Below are 15,141 nucleotides of genomic sequence, written 5' to 3'. Positions count from 1 at the left end.
TGGTTGCCTGATGGGAGGGGGAGGGAGTGGGAGGGATTGGGAGCTTGGGCTCATCAGACAAAACTTAGAAGAGATTTACAAGGAGATCCTGCTGAATAGCATTGAGAACTATGTCTAGATACTCATGTTGCAACAGAAGAAAGTGTGGGGGGAAAACTGTAATTGTAATGTATACATGTAAGGATAACCTGACCCCCTTGCTGTACAGTGGGAAAAAAAATATATATATATTAAAAGTAAATTCAAAATCAACTATAATGGAAAAAATAAAAATCATAAAAAAGAGTAAACCAATTATAATGGAAAAAATAAAAATCATTTAAATAAATATTACAAATAAAATAAAATAAAAGTAGGGGACAGCTATAAAAAAAGTAAATTCACAAACAAAAACGGTAAAATACACAGTGAAGAAAAATCCACTATCAGCAAGAATGAGCTGACACAAAATAGCAGGATTATAAAATTTTGTGATAATAGATTAATAATCTGAAAGAAATTTACTACATAATAACGTATATGTAATAGGTAAATTTTTAAAAAGGAATAATAAGTAACTGTTGGCAAATAAGATAGCTAAAAGTAAAAATAAAATCACTGAATTTAAGTAAAGTTTCTATAAAGAAATAATTATAATAGTAAAAAGAAATGACAGAGAAATACAAAAATAAAATTATAAAGCATAGATAGAGATGGTCCAACAGACATTTTTAGATCTTTCAGATGCAAAGGTAAAGAGGCAACACCCAGGGTAATAATAGGGCATTTTCAATAAATCATTAAATAAAATCATCTCAGATTTAGAAATTGACAAGGTTTTAACAGCAAATATAAATAAATTCAAACAAGAAGTAACATTTATTTGGTGAATTTTAAAGAAAAAGTTCACCAAAAACAATACACAGCAATGCAATGGAATAAACTTCTAAGTGCAAAAGAAATAAAATATCATATATAGCAATGAAAGTAGAAAAAAAGACAAAATTTAAGGCCAACAAAAGTTTTAAGAAATCATAACTCTTTGACTGACTGAACTATTATAAAAAATAGTACAGGAAGAAGGAAATAAAGCTCAAAAGGAAAGCATAGGAAACAAGGAGTGGTAAATACAAGAACTGTTAAATGTCAGAGAAAATCTAAATAATCACTGATTCCTGGAAAATTATAATACTATGGTTATTAATAGTAATTGCAAAAACTCATTGCAAGGATAAAATATAAGATGCTTCAAATACTGGAAAACTATATGGTGACTATAGTTAGAAGTAATTATTATGTATGAAGTTAGTTAAGATAAGGAGATCTCAAATATTCTGACTTCACACATAAGAAAGGTAAATACATGACGTGATAGTTATATTAATTAGCTTGATTGTCATCATTTCATAATACATATGTTTATTAAAACTTACTTTGTATATAGAGAAGATGGCTATATGAGGAGAGAGGCAGAGGCTGGAGCTATGCATTCATAAGTGAAGAATGCTTGGAGTCACCTAAAGCCAGAAGCAAAGAAAGATTCACCCCAAGAACCTTTGGAAGGATCATGACATAACTACACCTTTGTTTTGGACTTCATGTCTCAGAAACCATGAAAAAAATATTTTTCTGTTGCTTTAAGCCAAAAATGTTTGTGCTAATTTATTGACAACCCTAGTAAACTTTATACTGGCCCTACGAGTAGACACTAAATAAACACTGATTATAAATCTACAATAATCATGACAATGTGGCCTTGACTCAGAAATGAAGAATTTAACTATTGGAGCATAACAGGGAAATAATAAATAAATGTGAGACTTTTGATATCTTATGTATAATTATATATCAACAATGAAAATGAGTATTCAAAAAATAGCAGTGGTACAGCTGAAAACACTATGGAAAAATTACAAATTGTTTCCCAGCATCACACTAAGTTCAAATGTGGAAAACATGTTATGCCACATCTAAAGAAAATATATCTTATTTAAGCAAATGGAATATTTCAGGTGATTCCATTGATCATTTTACATTATCATTTAGTGCTTGAGAAAGTCTCCTCTATTTGGTGAGGCTATGGGGAAAAGGAACTCTAGTCTTTGTATAGTGGGAAGAGAAATTCACACAACTACTTTGCAAAGTACTTGTCAATACCCAGAATAAATGAGGATCCACATGCTCAAAGTTGTGAAATCCCCTCCTCCACACCTGTCCTGCAGAAATTCTAACGTGAACAAGGACTCCATGAACAGTAATTTCATGACTGTTTTTAACATTTAACATAATCTTTAAATGTCTTAAATATTTCTTAATATGTAAATGATTTCTATTATTTATTTAATGAAATCCTACATACAAATTTAATAAAAATGGATTTTCAAGTGTCATGGGGAATGGATCTCCAAAATAGTAAATTAGAAAGTATGCACCAAATTACAAATTAAAACAGTAATATTTTAATTTTGATGATATAAACAATATTACATGCTGTGTATAAATAGTCTATACATACATTTATAGTTAAGGGTATAGAATATGCCTGGGGATAATAAACATCAAATTTAAACCAGGATTTACCTCTTACAGAATTTCTAATAGTAAAATCTTTTTTATGGTTTTGTAGCTGTATCAAAAGCTTTTTTCTATTTTTGGCATGTTTGAAATATTTTATAATTAGAAGCTGAATATTTTAATAAATATATTGCTTTTTAAAAAATGATAGATGATTGGGTACTATTAGTTAACACATGACTGGATTAATCATTTATTCTAATTCTGTTAAAATTCAGTGGAAACTGAAGATTTGCGAACAGAATTTTGTCATAACACTAAGAGAACTGTTAGATTAAGTGAAACAAATTTATGATGGGAAGGAGATCAAAATCTTTGCTATTTTGATATTTAAGGTGAGGCATAATGGTCCTAGAAAACAAGATATAAAAAAGATGTAAATTATTTACCATTTGACTCGGTGTATCAGAAGGATAGGAATGATGGTGGTCACACTGGATGGAACAGGGAGGTCTTCAGTAGCAGAACTTTTTGAATACAAATTTGTTATATTCTGCTTTTTAAATTTTGAAAGAACATTTTCAGTTTCAAATAAAATCATAAAGATGCTTTGTATGAATAAATACAAAAATTAAAGAAATACAAAAGAAAAAACATAAAATAGTTATTATGGAAGTGTCAACATAAAAATGAGAGGTGAATTATGTAAACCTGTGTGGCTGGTTAAAAACAAGACAACACAACAAACTTTAGACTGTAAAAAATACTGCTTTCCTGACAGTATTCTTTCTTCTTAAACTCCATAATAGTTTCTGGAAATCAGAGGTAACACATTTTATGACTCTATCCTACTCTAATTTTACAGAAATCACATCCTTAAACTTTCTCTTTACATCATTCATGACTGTGGTTCTATTGGCATGATTGTGGTTTATGACAATGGTTCTACTGAACACCGTGACACTTTCTATTTGACAAAAAATTAGGATTTCTTAAAAAACACTTTTTTTAATGGCAGACATGGACTACAACTGAAATTAGGATTCATCTATCCTAGTTTCTATTCTTTCATAGATGCTCTAACATTTTCAATTAACATATGAAAAAAAATTTTTCTCAAAGATAAAAATTAATTACAAATAGAACAAAACTATTAAATTCTGCAAACATAGTAATTTGAGTTATTGGATATAAAATACTAAATTAAATTAAATCCTATAATTAAATTATTCAATGTTGTAGAATTCTCATTTAGAAATGCTTTTTTTTACCTACTGAAAGACTTTTAAGAAAAATTCTATGGTACCATAACAAATAATTATACAAAGCAACTGCTTCATATTTTCAAGGATTGTGATAATGATTACCACCTTCAAAATACTATTTCTACTGCTGCCTCAAATTCTATGACTAGTATCTTATTTTAAGGAAAGTTCATGAACTCAAGTCTCCAGCTGAATAAATGCTTAGCGATCAAATTTTTTTATAATTTTGATATAACATTTTATAATTAAAATAATTCACAGAAAATTCCCATTTTGGCCTACCTGGGAAAAATAAAAACTACCAATATGTGCCCTCAGTCTCATATGGCAAGGAAATGTAAATAATGGGTATTCCTTTTAGACAGGACAAATGCTCTCCAATTCACAGTGTTTACACTAAAATAATATATGTATATTTATTATACCTTATCCAGACTCTTTATTTACCTTTGCACTCTGGCTTACTTAGGAAATGGAATTTAATTGTGTAGATTTGTAATTTTGTGAATTAAATATACCTCCCCATGAAAATGGCAAAATTTCAAAATAATCATTATAATTTAATGTAAAATAACTGATTAGAATAACCCCTAAAAGGCAATGTTTAATGGGAAAAAATAAGGAGGACTGTGAGTATCAGAGCATGAAGAGGGGTGAAAAGTCAATACTTTGAGGGAAAATGGATGCAGTGAAAATATGTAATGTATTGATTTTCCTCCCATTTGATATATAGTATTGCAACAATAAAATACAGCCTCAACAATCTTTAACTCTCATTCCATTGAGAGATGGGGTCTAACATCTCTGACCTTGAATCTGGGAAGCACCTATGACTTCTTAGACTAATACAATGCACCAGAAACAATACAGTGTAACTTTTTAGATCTGGTCAGGATTGACCATGGGACTTGTGCTCAGCCCTCTCAGGACAATTACTCTCAGAATGTCCTCTCTCTGCCAGGCTGGGAGAAACTAAGCTATGTGAAGAGATTTTGCATAAGAGTCCAGGTGACAGGCCTAGTTCACCCCAGCTTTCATAACCTCAAGGCCAGGTGACAGGTATGTAAGTACAGAAGCAGCCTCACAGGTGGACTTTCCCCCAGATATCTGAGTCACCTCCAGATATGTGCCTTTTCAGCTGATACCCTATCATGAGAAGTAGACAAGGGCCATCCCCACCATACCTTTTATGAATTCCTGACCCACAAAACTTGTGATTACCATAAAAGTATACTGTCTTATACCCTACTGGAATATATAGAAAACATTTTATTTTTTACAAGCCTCTATATAATTGAGCATTGGTTTGTCTCTTCAATATTTCTTCCAACTACTCTCCTTACACTCAAACTAATGAAGTTTTCTTTTATTACCACCAAAAACCCAGGGCGTTTTTTTTTTTTTTTTTTTAATACATTAGGTAGGCTGAACTGTTAATTCATAAAATATCCTACATTCCCAGGATATTTTACAAAGCTGGACCCATCTCATTTGTTTAGTTGCAAATGTCCCTCTCTTCAAATGTTATCATTAGAGGACATTTCCTTCACTACCTTTTCATAGCACCTGTGCTTCCTCTACTCCTACACTTATAGTCCTTTCTGCCATATTTATCACATTTATAGAATCAGTTAAAACCTGATATTCTCTATTTATTTACTTGCTTTCTGTTGTCCTCATGTAAGGTACAAGAGTCCCAGGATACAACCTCAGTTTTCCACATTATTCTGGTAGCTTTAATCACTTAAAATACTGTTAACTGAATGAATGGAACTCTGTACTTAATAACATCTTCAGACTGAATCTGTGACATAAGTATTAGTACTGCTTTCAGTTAGTACAGGGTTTGACTGTAGGTAACACAGACTGCAAATAAAAGCACTCAGCATACAATAGGTTTATCTTCCCTTGCAAAAAAATCAGATGAAGGCAGTCCACAACTGGGAAAAAAGCAGCAGCACAGTGACATTCAAGATTTGAGTTATAGTCATAAACTGACATTATTAACAGGTCCTTAGAGTCCAGTGTCACATAAGGTTGCATGATGTCTCCAGCATCTTGAGGCATGCTAGCCACATTCTAGGCAATTAGGAGAGAAAAGGCTAAAGCACCAAGGAACAAAGGATCAACTACATACAAATGAAGTGTGTACTGTTTTAAAGACTCCTGGAAACCTCAACTGTGAGATCCACTTATATTTCATCTAGGTTAACAGCCAAACCAGGAAGCACTGATATTTTAGCTTACCAGATGAAAAAATGCAGGTAAGAGAAAACATTTACGAATAGCTTTTGCATAGTCTATCGTATAGCCTATCAACATTGTTTCTCAAGATCTTTCTTTCTTTTTAATGTGTATCAGAAAATCATCACACAAAGTGGCTGGCTAATTAACTTATTTTTTACATTTTAAGTAAAAAAGAAACGTGTGTGTGTATAAAACTAACTTGTATTTCGTAAAAACCTTTTTTTTTCCTTCATAGGTATGTGCCCTCTGAAGGCAGCCTTCACATCTAGGAGATATTAATAATAACAAGAATAGCTGTGATTTATTGAGTTCTTCCTATATAGCATTTTAATTTACTCATCTAGAGTCAATATTAATATTTCTACTTTTCAAATAAGGAAGCTACAAATAAGAGAGATTCAAAAAATGTGCTCTTATTTTATACAGCTAATCAGCCACACAATTGAAATATGATTCCATATTTATGAAATTCCAAAGCCCCCATTCTTATCCTCTATGCTAAAGGTGAAACTTGACCAAAGGGAAGATATGCACTGCTATGGCTGATTGCAATCAGAGAAAACACCTGAGAAAACAGGGAAGCTACTAAATATTTTCCAAAGTGAACAGCACTGATTCATGAGAAACAAATATTGCCAAGTAACTGCATTTACTACCCAGCAATTCCTCTAAGAAATATTGACATAAATGTATATCCATTTCATGAAAAAGGTCTGCACAATACTTGCCACAAGAAACACTACATAGATAAGCCATTTAATGTATTCTGAAAGAGCAATCCTGATGGGAGAAAGATCTCTCCTGTTAAATAAGCTTTTTCTTTATACTAGCTTAAACAGTTATATATTTTTTGTCTTATAGCTGGTAACATGCCACTTTTTTTTCTGAATCTCCAAGAGGAAGCTATCTAATTTTCCCAAATTTATTTACATGTGAATATCAATTTCCCCTTACATTCTATCTCAAGAAACAAGTGTTCTCAAGAAACACTATATAGGAGACTTGTTCTTTGAGATCATTACTGGCCTATTTTTGATCCTTCAACAACTATTCCTGGGTAATAATACTTTATAGATTATTAAAACACTGGTGCTCTGTTACATATATAGGCAGAATCCTTTCTAGGAGCAGAAAGTAAACACTTGAAGAGACTGAACTGGGGACCATGATCACTTCAAGCTGCTTCTCAACATTTGCCTGTGGGCAATTTACCAAATAAAATATTCAATTATTAACTTGATTCCTATATCCTTGAATTTTTTTCAATATGTTTATGGATTCTGATAAATAAGACGCTAATTCTAGGGGTATATAGCATTAGTTCTGGAATTTCTAAAGTAATTTTCATGACTTCTTATCATCCATGGAGTTCAAAAGATTAAACTGTCCTTACTAGTTAAGAGTCATGTGGGGAAATGTTTAAACCTGAGGGAGACACAGAGTCAACTATATGAGAGAATCTTTTATTTGGTTGAAATTTCCAAACAAGCCTCACTCACACGCTGAATTCTATTGAAGTTTAGTCTTTTTATCTCTTACTGTCTTAAGTCACGTATTTCATAATATTATGCAGAATGACTCTCAAATGAATAAGCTAAATAATAACTGTATGAGTATTTCACAATCACCTTTTCAAATAATGGAACAAGTTTCCATTTTTCTATGACTTTTTCAGGATTTTTTTTAAATTACCTGATGATTCTTTATAATTTAATGAAAGGGCTTTTTAAAAAAATTCTCCTGAATGATAAAAATCAGAGAAGTTTCCAGATAAATGATGAACTGCTCTTACAATATACAGAGTAATCCTCATTATTTATAACAGGTCATTTTTCCAATATGAATGATTATAAAAGGATTTTTTTTGTTTGCTTTTAATTGTTTCAAAATAAGCCGTGCCAAAAATGACGTCTCTCAGGAGGTGACATATATAATAACTGAAAAAAAATTAAAAGCAAAATTAATTAAAATTTTCATTAATTAAAATTTTCATTTCATTTAACTTTTGTTAATTTTAATGAGTCATAAAGATTAATCGACATAAACTATCCTCTAAAAGAAATTACAGTGAAGATTAGATAATACAGAAATAGCAATTACACAAAGAAGATAGTGATGTCATAAGAGAAGTGCAGATAAAATACTATAAAAACCAAATGAGGAAGAGAGTGTTTCAAGTTTTGGGAACCAGGGAAGTTTCTTCTGAAAAGTTGGCATTTAAACTCAACATAATAGAAAACCAGGCAAAAGATACGAACAGTTATTCTGGATTAGGGGAAATACAAATAGTGATAAACATATGAAATGATCCAAACATTACTAAAAAACAGGTACATTAATTAAGATAACTAAGTACCACTTTTTCCTCCAAGACAAAAATAAAAATATAAACAAGGAATATGAGAATGTGGGGAAACAGGCAGGTTCGAACTATGCTGGTGTAAGTGCATAACTGGGAGTTACTCTTAATTACAATTCTTACATATTCTGTAGTCTATAAATAAGGCTCTGCCTTTCCACTTTTGGAAATACTTTGTTGATAACTGTGCAAGAATGTCAACTGCAGTATTGTGCTGCAATTAGAAAAACTCTAAATATTCATCAGTATAAGAATGGCTAAATGAAAACTTTATTCATTATGCAGACTATAATACTGCCATTATAGCACAATGGTTAACGACATGACCTATCTGGATTTGAATCATTTGTTCCTTGTACTGACCTGGAGAAAGTACTTCAGTTGGTTGTTTTTTTTTTTTTTCCCTCCTCTGTAAAATGGACATTAACAGTGTTACCTCTTTCATTACTTTGTCATGATGGTTAAATGAGATAATGTATATATCATACTTAATACTTAGTGCACAGAGAGAATCCAAATAAATCCATGATTACTTTTCATATTTTTAATCTTAATGTTATTCTCATGATAAAACTTTTATCATATCATCATATACAAAAAAAAAAGAACATTTCAAACTAACCCATTCTGAAACACTTTAAGGAAAGTATACTCACAAAAGTCAATTGTGCATATTTTCAAAAGGTAAATGTACATGTATTTATAAAGCATTTAATTATATTTAGGGAAAATAACATCAAAATGGAAACAACGGTTATCTCTGAAGAAGGGACTATGTTTGGAAATATTCAAATAAGGCTTTAAGGGTTTTTGAAATGTTTTAATTTTCTGTAAGGAATATATATTACTTATGCAATTAAAAGGATTTGCATATTAAATATTAAGTGGCCAATTGAAACCTGTTAAAATGGATGAAGATGGGTGCATGTGAGTAGTAATGTACTCAGGTAATGAGAAATCGTGGTCTCCTGCAGATGTCTAGAGTAGTAGCCTTTGGGTAGCATAGTTATTTTGGTTGAGATGATTATTACTGTTAATTATTATGAGGTTATTTCTCAACACAGAAGAGATATTACTGTTTCAAAATTTTCATTGTACATTATCTGCAGAACTCTGACACCTCTCTCCATTCCAGTTCAGTATTCTGGTTACAAGAAAGCATTCTTTCTCTATTTACTCTTCAGTGATCTAACACCAATAATACCAGTCTATAGAAACAGTCAAATATAACAAAAAGCACATTAAAGAGTCAAACATCACCATGTAATAGACATAAAAACACCTCATTAACATTTTTATAACACCCTCAACTGAAATAAGCAGACCACTCTCAATTTAACATCTGGTTCCCAACAATTCTTATTTGGGTGATAACTTTTTAAAAAACAAATGCTGGGCATTTTTCATTGACTTTTCCTCAAGTAACAGCTGTTCCTTTAGAACAAAGTATATGTGTGTTGAAAGCATTACTGATGCTCACGTCTGTTTTGTTCTGCATGAAAAAGCTTCACATTGGGTGCGATTCAAAAAGGCAAATAATTTCAAATGTTTTAAATGGATTCCATGGCACTAGTTTGAATGTGGATTCTTGTGATTTTTAGAGTATTTTCAGCCTCAATTCTTATATTCAAATTTTACATTCAAATTATAGTTGGAAGAACACATTCATCTTCAGGACAAAAACATTTGTTTTCATGTACTCTTGTGCATCTTTAGGTTATCCATTACATTGACAGCTTATTCTCATAAAGTGTTTGGCCATGAACAGTAACATAATACATCAAAACACAGAAAATATCCATGAAAAAAAATAGATATGGTTCTTCTTCTCCTGAGTGCATTTCGACCAGATTCCCTTAGGATAATTCCTGTTTCAACTTAGGCTATTAAAATTTTTGCTGAATTCAAATCACCTCATCTGCTGGAACATGTGGAGACAAATACCCACAGATGTTTGCCTGAAGGTTCAGGCATATTTAAAGGCAACTTAATTATAAGACACTATGAAGTTCTCCCAATTAATTTGCAGCTAAATATTCTACATCTGCTTAGTCTTTTGAAAAAATTAAAGAAATATTTATTTTCACATAATTATGGATTTGGTCATAGGTTAAAACTGATATATGTTGTCATTCTGAAACTAAATTAGACCAAATTATTTTTTGATAATGTTTATTATAACACAAACATACAAGTTTCTGCTAGTAATCTCTATTTTGTCATCTATTTATTTCATGGTATATTTGCATATACTCTTTAACTTCTTGGAAATAAATACTAGATACTTCTTAAAACTACTTAGAAATAACACTAAACCTGTACAATTAAATTAAAATTGTGACTTCTCCTTCCACGACACACAGTTTACTTGGTTCTTTGACTTTGTGAATGACAGAAGCTGTTTGGATCACTTTTCCATATTATCACTTTAAATTACTCTATTTTTGTTCATTTTTTTTCTTTTTTCCATATAGTGGATATTCTAAACATTCACCAACTTTTCAAATAATCCAAACCACACTTGATCCTCCTATTCTTAGCAGAAAGACTGTGTCTTCTATTTTCCAAAATAATGTTATTTTATCATTTTTAAATTGCTGACTTTTTTTTGTCTTTTTACGGCTGCACCCAGGGCATATGGAAGTTCCCAAGCTAGAGGCAGAATCAGATGGAGTGGCAGCTGCCGGCATATACCACAGCTCAGGGCAACACCAGGTCTTTAACCTATCTGCCGAGGCCGGAGATTGAGAGCACACATCCTCACAGATACTCGTCTGGTTCGTTACCGCTGAGCCCCAACAAGACTCATACATTTCTAAGTCATATGAGGATTTTATTTCTCCTCTACTCTAACTCCTAAGTATTGAAATCTTTCAATGTTTCTCAACTCATTCCTTTACATTAACATGATTTCTTGAGATAATACAAAATGACTGTATTGTGAAATTAGACTTGCATAAACATGAAATCTTACCGAATATCAAGATTTACTAGTCATTTCAATAATTCAGGCAATGATTAGTCACTGAAAAGGTGTGGTGTTCAGTCAATTTAATCTAATTCCCTGGTCCCTGGTTCTTTTGTCAGATATTCCTTTACCCAAGCAGATAGACAGGATTTCTAGGGAAGTGTCTGAACACTTCACTTACATGGAGGGAACTTGTCGTTATAAAATATTCTCATTCTCTTACCTAGAAAGTTACAGAGCATATGGGATATTTCCTAGGGAGTCATCTTCCATAAGCGCATGGATCCCTGCTTCTGCAACCAAAGCAAACCTAAATGGCCAGTACCATTTTGGTAAAAGCATTTCATAGGTAATCATTATCCTGCTAGCAAAAAAACCCAGTTTGATTGTGGTATCCTTGTTGTTAGTTGGGTTTATTGCTGGGCTTTCCAAACTGTTCCATTGATCTGTATTTCTTCTTTCATTACACTTTATTTAGGGTCTTAATATCAGCTTTTTTTCTTATACATCATATATTTCTAGTAATTGGAGTGGTGATTACAGGTTCATATTTGAAAAACAAATAAATAAAAAAGTCCATGTTTATTAAACTCTGTATTTTATATGATTCATGGACATAACCATATACTATGTACATTCCAGGTCTTTTCAGATACTGACTGCCATTAATCTTAATGTAATAGGGCCCATACCACAGCCCAGAGGTATCAGAGAATAATATTTTATCCATCCAAATCCAAAAAATTCTATAACATGAAAGACTAACTCTTTTTATCCACATTCTGTTAGGGAATAATACTAAAGGCCACAATGTCTAGTGATATCTAGACACAACTTCTGCTAAATGGAGTTTTTCCAAAATTTTATTTCCTTAGTTTGTCTCTCCAAGAATTCCTGTCCCTGAAATTTAGACAGAATATTCTATAGTGATTAAAATATCCAATGGTCCTTCCTGAGTGAAGGTTCAAATTTATTTCTACTGTTGTTGAGTATGGAAGAGTCATCATTTACTAGGTGCATTCAGTCAGAACTTTTTCTTCGACACAGGATGATTTTCAGCAGCAAAATCCCCCCAAAACAAGCTCTCTCTAGTGTCCCTATTTGAAGTGCTGAGTCTTTGGAATCACAATGATGTCTCAAAAAGAGACAATACTCCTATGACCAACTCCCACAGTTCTTGCAAAATGCCTGATACAGGGAGACCAGTGTTGAATCTGCCACGTATGTTTTTGGCATTACAACATAAAGTATTTTTCTCTGATACCTAGGAGCTATGCATGAGGAAAAGACGGGTCCTATTACATAAAAATTAATTAAATGTGTATAGTTTTATCTGCACCCCACAATATTGTATTTCATGACACTCTCAATTAGGAATTTTCTATCGCCAACTATAATATGGTTGTGCCATATGACTTCCCATAAATGTCCACTGTGAATCTCTGAGGGAGTTATTTGTGATTTCAGACCAGCAAATCAAACCCAAACCCACCTTCCCCTGGGCTTTCTGGGTTTCATTTTTTCATTCTTTAAATTAATTCCATCCACACTCACACTGATATATTTGAAGGAACAGATGATATCAAGCTGTGACATACCAAGCAGGGGGCCACTATCTGCTTTCCACCGTACCTAGGGAGTTGTCTTAGCAATGTATCATCTTGTTTTATGTGCACATGGGGCACAGAAAGTGTTGCACAGAATCCTCTGCTCTATGCAATTCATTGGTAGTTTTTTTCTGGGGAAAAAAAATCCTAGAATGGTAAACAAAGCCTAGGAATTAAATAATATCTACAGTCAATTACTAATAAGCTGAGTAATTAGGGGGCACACCGTCACTTACCTTCTCTAAATTATACAGGTAAAACATTCAAATCAGTAGCAGTCCAATTTCCCTCTTCTATAGAAAATAGGCCATCCAATTTCTATCAACATTGGCCATTTGCTGGGGCAAGAATGGCAACAGGTAGTTACACCCTGCTCTCAGCTACTTGTATGGAAATGATGAGTTCCCTCAATGGGGGTATAGTCTCCTTATAAACAATGTTCCCATACACTATGATTTCATCCTACTTTCAAACACTCCCTTTCAATATCAGGCTTTGCAACGCTTCACATATAATGTTTACACATGCATAAAGTAACAAGAGCTTTGCAAATATACCCAGTAAACATTTGACAAAGTACCTCGGGGGTGTCTGAGCATCAAAAACTAGCTTCCTTTTCTTTTAAACTTAACATTGCCAATCTTTTTTCTTTACTGCAGTGCAATTCTGATTATTCCAAAATGATCATTTGATTACTTAGCCCAGGTTCAACATAATTTACTCTCTGCCCATTTTAACAAACACAAAATGAATTCACAGTTGTTATTTCTTCTCCAAGGTGTATTACATAATCACCACTACATAAGTTTATCTGCTGCTTTGTAAATATGCTTCATTATTTCATAATTTATTCTTTTTTTTAGGGCTACACCCACAGCATATGGAGGTTCCCAAGCTTGGAGGTGAAGAGCAGCTGTAGACACTGGCCTATGCCACAGCCACATAGGATCCAAGTCACGTCTGCGATCTACATCACAGCTACGGCAACGCCAGATCCTTAACCCTCTGAGTGAGGATGGGGATTGAACCTGCATCCTCATGGATACTAGTCAGGTTCATTACTGCTGAGCCACAACAGGAATTCAAAATTTATTCCTCAAATGTTTTGTTCTATCTTTAGTCATCAAACAAAATTTTATCTACTTCCCATGACTCACTTGGTAAAACTACAGCCCTGATTTCATGCATGTCTCCACTAATTCTGGAATTGTTTTCAAGCACGTGAATGCTGTTGTAGAAAAACACACAGCCGAATCATGCTGCCATACCTGTTTATGTTTCTCCATGAAATATAGCAATGTGGTATTTATCAAGATGGGATACAATAACAAATAACTCTTCTCATTTTTACATCTGCCACAGGAAGTTTTTTTGTTTGTCTGTCTGGTTGGTTGCTTGGGTTTTTTTTGGCTGCACCTGCAGCACGTAATCTCTTGGAAACTATGACCTTAAAAATCAAGTGTGTCCCTAAGGCTCCCAAATAAATCCATTATTCTCCCATAAACCATCACATTTTTCTCTCATGTAAGATTAGTTTATAGATTCTTTTCTCATTTCAAATCTCTCAGTGTCTTCTTCCACAATCTAACTGCCAGCTGATAATTTTGGGGGATTTTTGGTTTTTTTTTTTTTTTTTTTTTGTCTTTTTTTGGCCGTTTTCCAGGGCCGCTCCTGTGGCATATGGAGGTTCCCAGGCTAGGGTTTGAATCGGAGCTGTAGCCACCAGCCTAGGCCAGAGCCACAGCAACGCGGGATCTGAGCCGCATCTGCAACCTACACCACAGCTCATGGCAACGTCGGATCCTTAACCCACTGAGCAAGGCCAGGGATCGAACTCGCAACCTCACGGTTCCTAGTCAGATTCATTAACCACTGCGCCACAACAGGAACTCCATGATTTTGTTTTTAATGCAGTGAAAAAATAAAATGAAAGCAATCAGGAGAAAAAGTGAACAGGCTCCCACTACAGCATATACTTAATACCAGTATCTTAGCATACCATTCATCTTGTGTATTACTATAGAGCACTGTTTCTCAGCCTTGTTTCTATTGACAGATTGAGCTTGATAAGGCTTTGTTGGGCCGGGCTTGGGGAGAGTGGGAGCTGTCTTGTGCATTGCAGGATGTGATTCGGCATCTGTGACCTCTCCTATTTCAAATCAGTAGCTCCTTCTTCCCTATTTACCAACTGTGACAACCAAA

The sequence above is a fragment of the Sus scrofa genome, chromosome 8, assembly GCF_000003025.6.
Source record: "Sus scrofa isolate TJ Tabasco breed Duroc chromosome 8, Sscrofa11.1, whole genome shotgun sequence".
Lineage (NCBI taxonomy): Eukaryota > Metazoa > Chordata > Mammalia > Artiodactyla > Suidae > Sus > Sus scrofa.
The sequence above is the reverse complement of the archived record's forward strand: the minus strand, read 5'-3'. Positions refer to the sequence as shown.